Here is a 9641-nt window from a genome sequence, read left to right as displayed (position 1 = left end):
TGTGTAACTTTTGTTACCATATCAATGACTACCATAATTGAGTTATATTCTCCTTGTACCAAGGGTAATACAACTATGAAGTCCATGTTGATATATTCCCATTTCATTTGAGGGATGTCAAGTGGCTAGAGCTTCTGACAACTTGACATATTCAGCCTTAATTTTTTGGTAGTTTAGGCATTCAATAACATACTTAAGTATGCCATCCTTGAGTCTTTCCTAGTAGAATCTTTTTCTAACTTAATTAAGAGTCTTAGCATATCCAAGCTGACCCAAGAGTGGAGAATCGTGAGCTTCCTAGAGTATTTTCTTATTGAGTTCCTAACTTGTAGGAATACATAGTCTTGTCTCAAAATAGACAAGTTCCTCATTTATGGAAAAATCTTGATACTTAGACTTGAGTTTTGGACTTGCATCCTTAGTGGGAATTTCTCTTAGCATTCTTCGATAGCTTGGATCCTTCATTGTTTCTTCTTTGGCTATTTCTATGATAAGGTTACTAGGCATTGAAATCATTGTAGCAAGAGTTTCCGCCCTAGAGGGTTCCTCTAGGATTAGAGTATTAAGAAATGATTTATGGCCTAGGGTATCTGCAATCACATTCTCTTTGCTTGGTCTATACTTGATTTCAAAATCAAATTCTTGTAAAATCTCAATGCATTGGCATTGCCTCATGTTGAGGTCCGACTGAGTGAAATTCCACTTTAGGATTTTATGATTAGTGACTAAGGATAACTTGTTACCAAGAAGATAACGTCTCTATAATTTGAAGGCATGAATTACAGTAAGTAATTCTAGATCATGTATGGCATAATTTCTTTCATGGATCTTTAATTTCCTTGAAGCATAGACTACTCGATGTCCTTCTTACATAAGAACACATCCCAATGTAAGAGAGCTTACATCAATTATGACTTTGAATTCCTTATTTAGGTCAGGTAGCCTTATAATAGGGGCGGTTACCAAACTATGCTTAAGTTGTTCAAAGCTAGATTGTTTGATAGATGTCCATATAATGGAGACCTAGTTTTGAGAAGGTCAGTGAGAGGCATTATGATTGAGGCACAGTCTTTCACGAAGACTCTATACCAACTTGTTAGCCCTATAAAGCCTCACACTTCTTTGACCATTGTTGGGGATGGACAATCTTGTACGTCTTTGACCTTGGTTGGACCCATTGAGATGCCATCCACTGACACTATGAACCCTAGATATTCAATCTACTCGTTGAAGAAAGCACATCTCTTCTTTTTAGCAGCATACAACTTGTGGGTTCTCATTTTTTCAAGAACTATTCGCATTAGAGGTTCATGGTCTTCTTCATTCTTGGAATATGTTTAGATATCATTGAAGAAGAGAAGGACGAAGTTGTCAAGATAGCATCTGAAATAACTTCTTTACCATTTGCATATGAAAGGATGAAGTTGTCAAGATAGCGTCTGAAGATGACATCTTAATAAATTCATAATGACTGTATATTGTGTTAAAGACAATCTAAGGGATATCTTCCTCCTTGATTCTTATTTGACAGTAGCCCGATTTGAGGTCGATCTTTGAAAAGATATTCGCTCCCTAAAGTTGGCCAATCAACTTGTCTATCTTGGGGATTGGATATTTTTCAATGTCACTTGGTCCAATCCACAGTAATCAATACAAAGGTGGAGTATCCAATCTTTCTTTTTTTGAAATATCAAGGCTCCCCATGGTGAATTACTTGAAGATGTATTCTTGGTCTAATAGCTATTTGAGTTGTTCTTTTAGCTCGATGGCTTCAAGAATTGACATTTGGTTTAAGGTCACTTGGCTACAAGAGCAACATCTAGAATGAGTTGGATCTCGTGATCTACCTCTCTTGTTGGTGGAAGCTCTATTCTCTATGAGTTCTTACTTGTTCTCCTTCTAAGTTTTGAAATGTAATTTAACCCTTTTCACAATGGATATGGGCGTTATTTGAAATTAATCAAGGTTCATAATCGAGAAAATCATGTTGGAAGAATTGCCACACATACTAAATTCTACCCTATTAGTTTGTTGTGTTGAAAGAACTTCTTTACCATTTGCTAGCTCCACAAGTAATCTAAGTGCAAGAATAGTTTTTATGCCTAGCTTTTTTGATATCTTGATGATATGAAAGAATGGGTCTCCCATAGTCAATTAAAATTCGGAAGGGTTTACCTTTATAGTTTTCTGGTATCTAGATCAATGAGAATTGGAGATTGGGACCCCTTTTATTGAGAGTAGCGTGCACTCTTACTCTCTCCATATCAGTTTCCATCCTAGAATTTTTATCATTACTGATCTCTTTCGGGGTTACTCTAGCATTGCCCCTGAGGGAGCTTATTTCTACCCACAAAACTAACCTTCGTGGCTGTTTGGGCCATGCTTCTAGCACTGCCCCTTGAAATGTCCTGATTCCTTGCAATAAAAGCATCTTGGAGCCTCGTTGTCTTCTCCTATGGGTATAAAGTTTCCCACTACACTTGACTTGGCTCTCTTTGTCTTATTTGGCTGATACTATCCGTGGGCTCTTTTTGCATATCCTTGGAAGTTGCCCTTACTTTGATAGTTTTTGTTCCAAACTTTAGCATTTATTGGCCTTTGTTCCATCTCTTAAACTACTAGGGCGGATTTAGGCCATTGTAAATTTGATGGTCTCATTAACTCAAGATGCATATTTAGGGGCGGATTTCGTGGGCTCTTTTTGCATATCCTTGGAAGTTGCCCTTACTTTGATAGTTTTTGTTCCAAACTTTAGCATTTATTGGCCTTTGTTCCATCTCTTAAACTACTAGGGTGGATTTAGACCATTGTAAATTTGATGGTCTCATTAACTCAAGATGCATATTTAGGGGCGGATTTAGACCATTGTAAATTTTGGATACTTGATGTGAAATATCCATCATAGGTGCATATTTTAGAAGTGTTACGAATTTGGAGTAGTAAGCTTCTAGGCTTAGGCTTAACTGCTTTAAGTTGAAAATTACATTCATCTTCTGGGCTTAATACATGGGTGGAAGGTATCTCCCATGCACAGCACCCTTAAGCTTTTCCTAGTAGGTGATAGTGGTTTCAAACACTCCTTGGTCCTTGCACCATTGTTTCCACCAAAGATGGGCATCTCTTGTCAGTTTTAGTTTTGCGATCATTGCTTGATTTGATTGTGGAGTCCCTATAGGAATGAAATAATCTTCCATAGATTGTATCCATGTTTCTGCCTTGGTTGGAGTGTCCTTTCCTTTTTCATCGAATTCTAGTGGCTAGTAATACTTGAGAAGAAATTTCTTCTCTTGAGCTTCTGAGATATTTAAGTTCGAGGTAATATCTTGGGGATTTAAACAAATTTCATGATTAAATTTTTCTTTGGTAATAATATTCAAGAAAGATGTTAACTTGCTTAATTTGTCCCATTAATTTAGGAAGGGAACTATGTACTATTCAGCCTTCCTAGTAATGATCAGAGTTTATACATTAAAATAGAGTTTTAATTTTAGCTAGAAATTATTTCCATCTTTCAACTTATTAGTGGGTCTCGGGTAACTCAATAGATCTTATCAGCTTGGCATTTATCCATACTTTGGCATTTAGTGGAAAGGTCTAGATATCCTTCTTAATAGTTGTTATGACAAAAGTTACTCCCTAGAATAGCAATTTTATAAACCAGAATGAACTTAGTTGGTTCTTCACATACGTAATGATTTTGCGATTTAGTCTACTATTAATATGAAGAGTGGGATCTTGTTCAGGGCCATCAAGGAGGGACAATTCAACAAGATTTTGAATTCTCCATCCATTGGACTCACCTAAGGTTGATCTTGGTATAGTTGGGGCAATCAACCTCTACATATTAATTTGCTCTATATGGCCATTCTAGATAGGAGGGATAAGGACCATCATTCACCATAAGATAGTTATAGAATTAATTGGCCATTTGAAATCCATGAATGCATGGTGGATATATGCATGGCTTGAAATGCAAGTAAAATCTTTTGACTTTGTTACCTTGATATAATTTGCTATTAGTTTACCCTATTTCCACTAGGGTTTAACTGATCCAGACTTTAAAAATTTTTAAAAAAGATTTCAACAAAATGGATAATATTTTTCCATTATTCTCGGTTGCTAAGGTGACAATCAATTTTGATTACAAGGGATGGACAAAAATAATTCCTTACATCAATAGAAAGGGAATACATTATTTGAGTAGCTTAGAGACTTCTATTATTCTTGGAAGAGAATTCCCTACTACAACCTAGGCATGGCATTGTGATACATCCATTACATAGTAATTAGGGTTCTGGGAATGGATATCCAAAAATCTATATTTTAGGGGAAGATCAGGTAATTTGTCTTCTTTGTAATTGCAGCAACTGGAGTGACCTACAACCATAACTTGATCAATCAGTATAAGTTTTGTGACCTCCTCCTAGATGTACTAATTTAATTTGAATTGTTGCCCTCCAATGAACATGTTTAAGTTTACTCTGGCCTAATAGAATAGACAAATCTTGGTAACCTTAAGGATTTCCATCCATCTTAGCCGCTTTAAATTGTTATGGAGGTAAGCGAGACGGTTTGCATCAATGTAATAGTACCCTCTACTTAACATCCATTGTCTTTTATAATACAAGGGAAAAGGATTGTATATCTAATGTAGTATTCACATCATTTTGTTTCTCTAGTTGAAACTAGATGAGTGCATGGCTAACATAAACATGACTTGGAAAATCAAGAATTGTTCTCAAGGTTGGCACCTCTGCCAGAAATCAAGAACATATATTAACAAGAGAAGAATTCAAAACTTAAGAAAAAATATCTTATGTGGTAGTTACAAATCTTTACTAGTTTTTATACTTGCATTGTATCCTATTTAGCATGGCTCTAATATCAACTATGATGTGCTTGCCCAAGCCACTTCTTTGCATGCATGTTCTTAGTAGCCCATTAAGAGATATCCTAGACAATGCCATCTAGAATTCCATGGAATACGTCGGAGTTTGCTATCTAGGCTCGCTTGAGTCTACCTCATAGTAGTGGAAGTTCTAGCCATTCCCACGAGGATCAACCTAAGTTTTAAGTTCTTATTATTGGTCAAGTCACCTAAAGGTCAGTTAACGTCAGTAATATGAGTTTCCACCTCTTACTGGATTACTCGAACTAAAGCCAACTTGCATTGCACTTGGTTTAAAGAGAATGAGAGATGAAGGGGAGTGTGGCATGTCAATCCTTTTCCCCATGAGCCAAAATCCCATTCTAGCCCCCTAAAATGATGCAAGTCATGTTTCCTAATACCTAATGGTAACGTAATTTTTTCCTTTTGAGAAAATCTCTCACCTTACCAAGCCCACCCAACTGTAGGTCTGGACCCATCGGGGATCCATCCACTTGCTTCCCTCGATAAAGTATTTTTAATGACCTAATTACTTATCACTTTAGGTTTGACATAAAAAAATAACTTATTTGATTATCTTCTAATACATATTCGTTACACATCATTACTTCATGACACAAAAATAGTGTAAAGAAATTCTTTTTGAATAGTTCCTTTAAGAAAAATATATTTTACAATGTTTCCTGCCCTGGTGGCTGGACATAATATCAACCCAAAGGTATTATTCTCACCAAGTTCAGTTCCTAAACTAGTATTGGAACTTCCAGAGTACTATCTGGGTTCAAAGGGTAATTGACAGTTCATAAGAGTCTAAGGATTTTATGACAAGAGTCCCCCCATGTATCCTCATCTCCTCCTACCAACTAGAATTCCCTATGAAAGGACCTTTCACGTTGTGATTGGCCCATACCCACCACTAACGTGAAAACAAAAACCCCTTGGAGTGGGTTTTATTCACATTGACCTTGGGGAGATCTAGTGCCATTGGAGAATACTACCTCAATCTGCATTCTGTGCCTATCATATTACCTCAATTGGCAATCTACACCTGAGTATCTATCTTTTGGCCTGATAATTTAAGAAATATTAGTACTTAATTTACAACCACAAACATCTTACTTCAAATGCATCATACAAAAACTTCCAATGAATTTATTTCCAAAACAAATGCTTTTCCTAGCATAACAATATCAAGTCTAAACTTGGTGTAAGTGGCAATATCTTCCAATAATCCTCCCAAATTACTCTTTCCCCTAGGATCTAGCCTAAGATAAACTTAAGCAAGAGTTGTTTTCCCACACACACACACACACACACAGATATAAAGAGAATTCTGTGGGTCTTTCTCTTGTGATAATTCACTAGATTTAAGATTCTTGGATATTTTATTACTAAGATTATTCAATAATTTCATCTCAAGATTTTTCAAAGAAATAACATTCATGTTTATCGATTAGAGGTTCCATCAGTTCAATACAAATCAAAATTTTAACTTAGAATATATATTATTGGAAAAATCTTATTCCCTAAATCTAATACTTGGAAAAAGCCTATTTTGATGCAAAAAATCATTAATTATTTTGAGAAGTGTAGTATCTTCCTTGCATCCCATTCCTGGTACATCTCCTATAAACCCATATTATTCCTTGGAATTTTTTACTAAGCGTTTCTCTAGGATTTTCTATGCAGGAGATTATAAAAAACTATTATTCTTACAGATGCAAATTTTTGTTATCAACTCATGGAATGAATTATCTATTTGATGTCTTAATATTTTTTAAAAAAATCAAATATGGCACTTGAGGACGAGTGCTTAGATGTTGTTGGTATTTGCAACTTTTTTTGTAATCCTAATACTCCTCCCCATTCCATTTGTCATGGTCGCACCCATAGCATTATTAACAGCTTTCATCTTTGCAACCTTCATAATTTTCTTCTTTGGGCCCATGGTCTTTGATCATGAGATTGTAGATAAGATTTCAACAATAGAGCTTTGGGTTATCGCGATTGGATTGATAGAGATAGCAATCATTAGGAATTCAGAGAAAATCGAGTAGAGTCTCAATTTCGCAGGGAAGTGAAGATAGAAGAGATGGGATTCGATTCGAGAGCTAGTAGGGTATGCTCCTTGTCTTCGCAATACGAGTTTACTCTCTTGCACTCTTCTTGCCTCTCTCCCTCTTGCTCTTCTCTCTTGGTTTAGGCTAATGTACTCAATAGCTACTCATGACCCATATTTATAGTTAAATTGAAGGGGTGGGGGCGGTCTCATGGGTTGTGGCCAGGAAGAGGAGTTCTTTATGGAGGATATCTTGTCGATCCAACTATTTGGAAGCTTTCAAGATGCAATTTGATGTTAGCGATCTAATCTTTGAGGTCCAGAGGGGCTACTAGAGATGCCACGATTGATTCACCTAGCTATCAGGTGATCTTGCTTCCATTTGAGCCTCTTGACAAATTGAGAAAAGGGGGAGATTGCTAGAGCTTTTTGCTGAAATTGAAGGGGAGATATGATGCTCTCTTTTGGTCTTTGGGATTCTCAATTTTGGAGAGGGAAAGAAGATGGTGACGAATTTCCAAGAATAGGGGGGAGGGGATGATGGAATCTGCTCATTGTTTTCTTCTCCCCCTTAAGCTTTTAAAAGCTTAAAGATTTTTTTTCTTATGCTTTAATATTACACAAGTCAAGTCTTGGCTTTCTTGACTTGTCCAAGTCGTTAAATGTGTCTAGTCTGATTTGGACTTAACTAGCCATAATGGCCATACACATGGCATTGCCTGTGTAGAGATATTCACAATTTATTGGTCTAGAAGGTGTTGGGGTATAATATATAGATTAATTTATTTGAGATTCAACTTTTTGATAGTCTAAACTCTTGAAAAATTAATTACAAGAAGTTAGGAAAGTCGAAACATCGCAACATAATTGAGTACATAGACTAAGTATAAAGGTATTGCTATGGTTAGCATGTGAGGTGGTATGGTTGCAAAAGTTATTGGGTGATTTGGATGTGCAGGGAGATGGTCTAGTTGTCATTCATTATGACAACATGAGCCTTATACAGTTAGCTAAGAACCTAGTGTTCCATACTAGGACAAAACACATTGAGATGCATTGCCACTTTGTGAGAGAGAAGGTACTTGCAGGAGAGATTGGCTTAGTATATGTCAACACATAGGATAAGATAGCTGACATTTTTACAAAGGCACTGGATGCAGAGAAAATTTGAGAAATTTAAGGCTTACTTGGATTTGGAGAGATATAGTTGAGCTTGAGGGGGAGTGTTGAGATGGCAAGCTCAACACATAAGGACATTGATGATGGACCGCCTAGCTAGATGGGTCCACATGTCTATATTTAGCACACCAATGGTCATTATGATCCTCACATGGCCACCATTGACTTATCACTTATCATATTTAGTCTGCTTCACCTACCTACAAAATTGGCATATTTGCTGTGTCAGTCAGCCAGTATAGTCAATTATAGACTCTTTGACTTTGTAGGTCATTTTTCTTTATGTTGTATCTATATGTACTTTGTATACATTGTATTGTATGTAAGAGAAGAAGAAGAAACCAACAAATAAATGTTTGGGCCTCCATCTCTCTTCTCGTGTTCTTGAGTGAGCTTTCTCTTATGTGTATGGTATGTGTTTGAGGTAGTAACGTAAGAAAGTCTCCTAACAACATATCAGATACTTAAATTAGAAAACATACTCAAATTTGATAAAAAACCTAGAGAAAGACATAATGCCAACAACCATCAAATCTCATAGATAATCAAATATCTCCATAATACATCTAGTTGTGATCATGAACAATGAACGAAACGTGAAAGACACCAATGATACTTCTTTAGGTCATGCTTGAAAAGTACCTACATAACTACATTTCACGAGGCATCTAAAGACTACTCACATATGAAAATAGTAAGGCTTAGGTAATGAGCCATGCTAAGAATAAAGATCATGCATAAATCCATGGCTAACACCTACCACAACCCAGTGGATAGCTAGAACAAACGTGACTCAAACCCTTGCATGTCACGGTGTCAAATGGCTTATCAAAATTAGACATACCTAATGAGATAAATTGTGTCTTGCTCAAAGCCTTGAACAATGAATTAAGCCACATAGAGAAACGATGAGTAGAGTCTCTCTAGTAGGATGCTCATAGTCCTCTATTGCAGTTGTATAATCCACTCAAAAGACTGTCACAAAACTTAGGCATATACATCGTAAGTATGATAGAAAATACAAAGTCTACCAATGATACCAAAAAAACTTCATGAGTTGTGAGGCTTATGAGCATCATGAGAATCATTGATGGAGGTTCATGTGCATGTTGCTCATGTGATAGAAAAGGTATAACATCAACGCCATGAATCTTCTCAGATATTTTCATTATGTTGACTTTCTTATTAATATCCTACAACAACTCATTAATGTCAGCCTTCAAAGCATCATGATCCAATACTGAATTTGGCCTTTGTCCTCTTTCTTCATATGCTACAACCTATAGAACATAACCAATAATTCATCATATTCACTCTACAATCCATCAAGCTTTTGTTTAAGAGTATCCTTCTCATGTATCAAGGCCTCCAAATTTTTTGAAATAAAAGGATGCTACAAAACTGCATATGGCCAAGATATCACTTGAGATATTCTCCTTACAATGGCCACCCATTGATCATACATAACTTTGACCAATGCATTCTTCATCATGGTAACATCAATCTACATAAGCA

This window comes from Lygodium microphyllum, chromosome 13, assembly GCF_053477565.2.
Source record: "Lygodium microphyllum isolate KBCC chromosome 13, Lygodium_microphyllum_v1.1.10, whole genome shotgun sequence".
Classification (NCBI taxonomy): domain Eukaryota; kingdom Viridiplantae; phylum Streptophyta; class Polypodiopsida; order Schizaeales; family Lygodiaceae; genus Lygodium; species Lygodium microphyllum.
The sequence above is the reverse complement of the archived record's forward strand: the minus strand, read 5'-3'. Positions refer to the sequence as shown.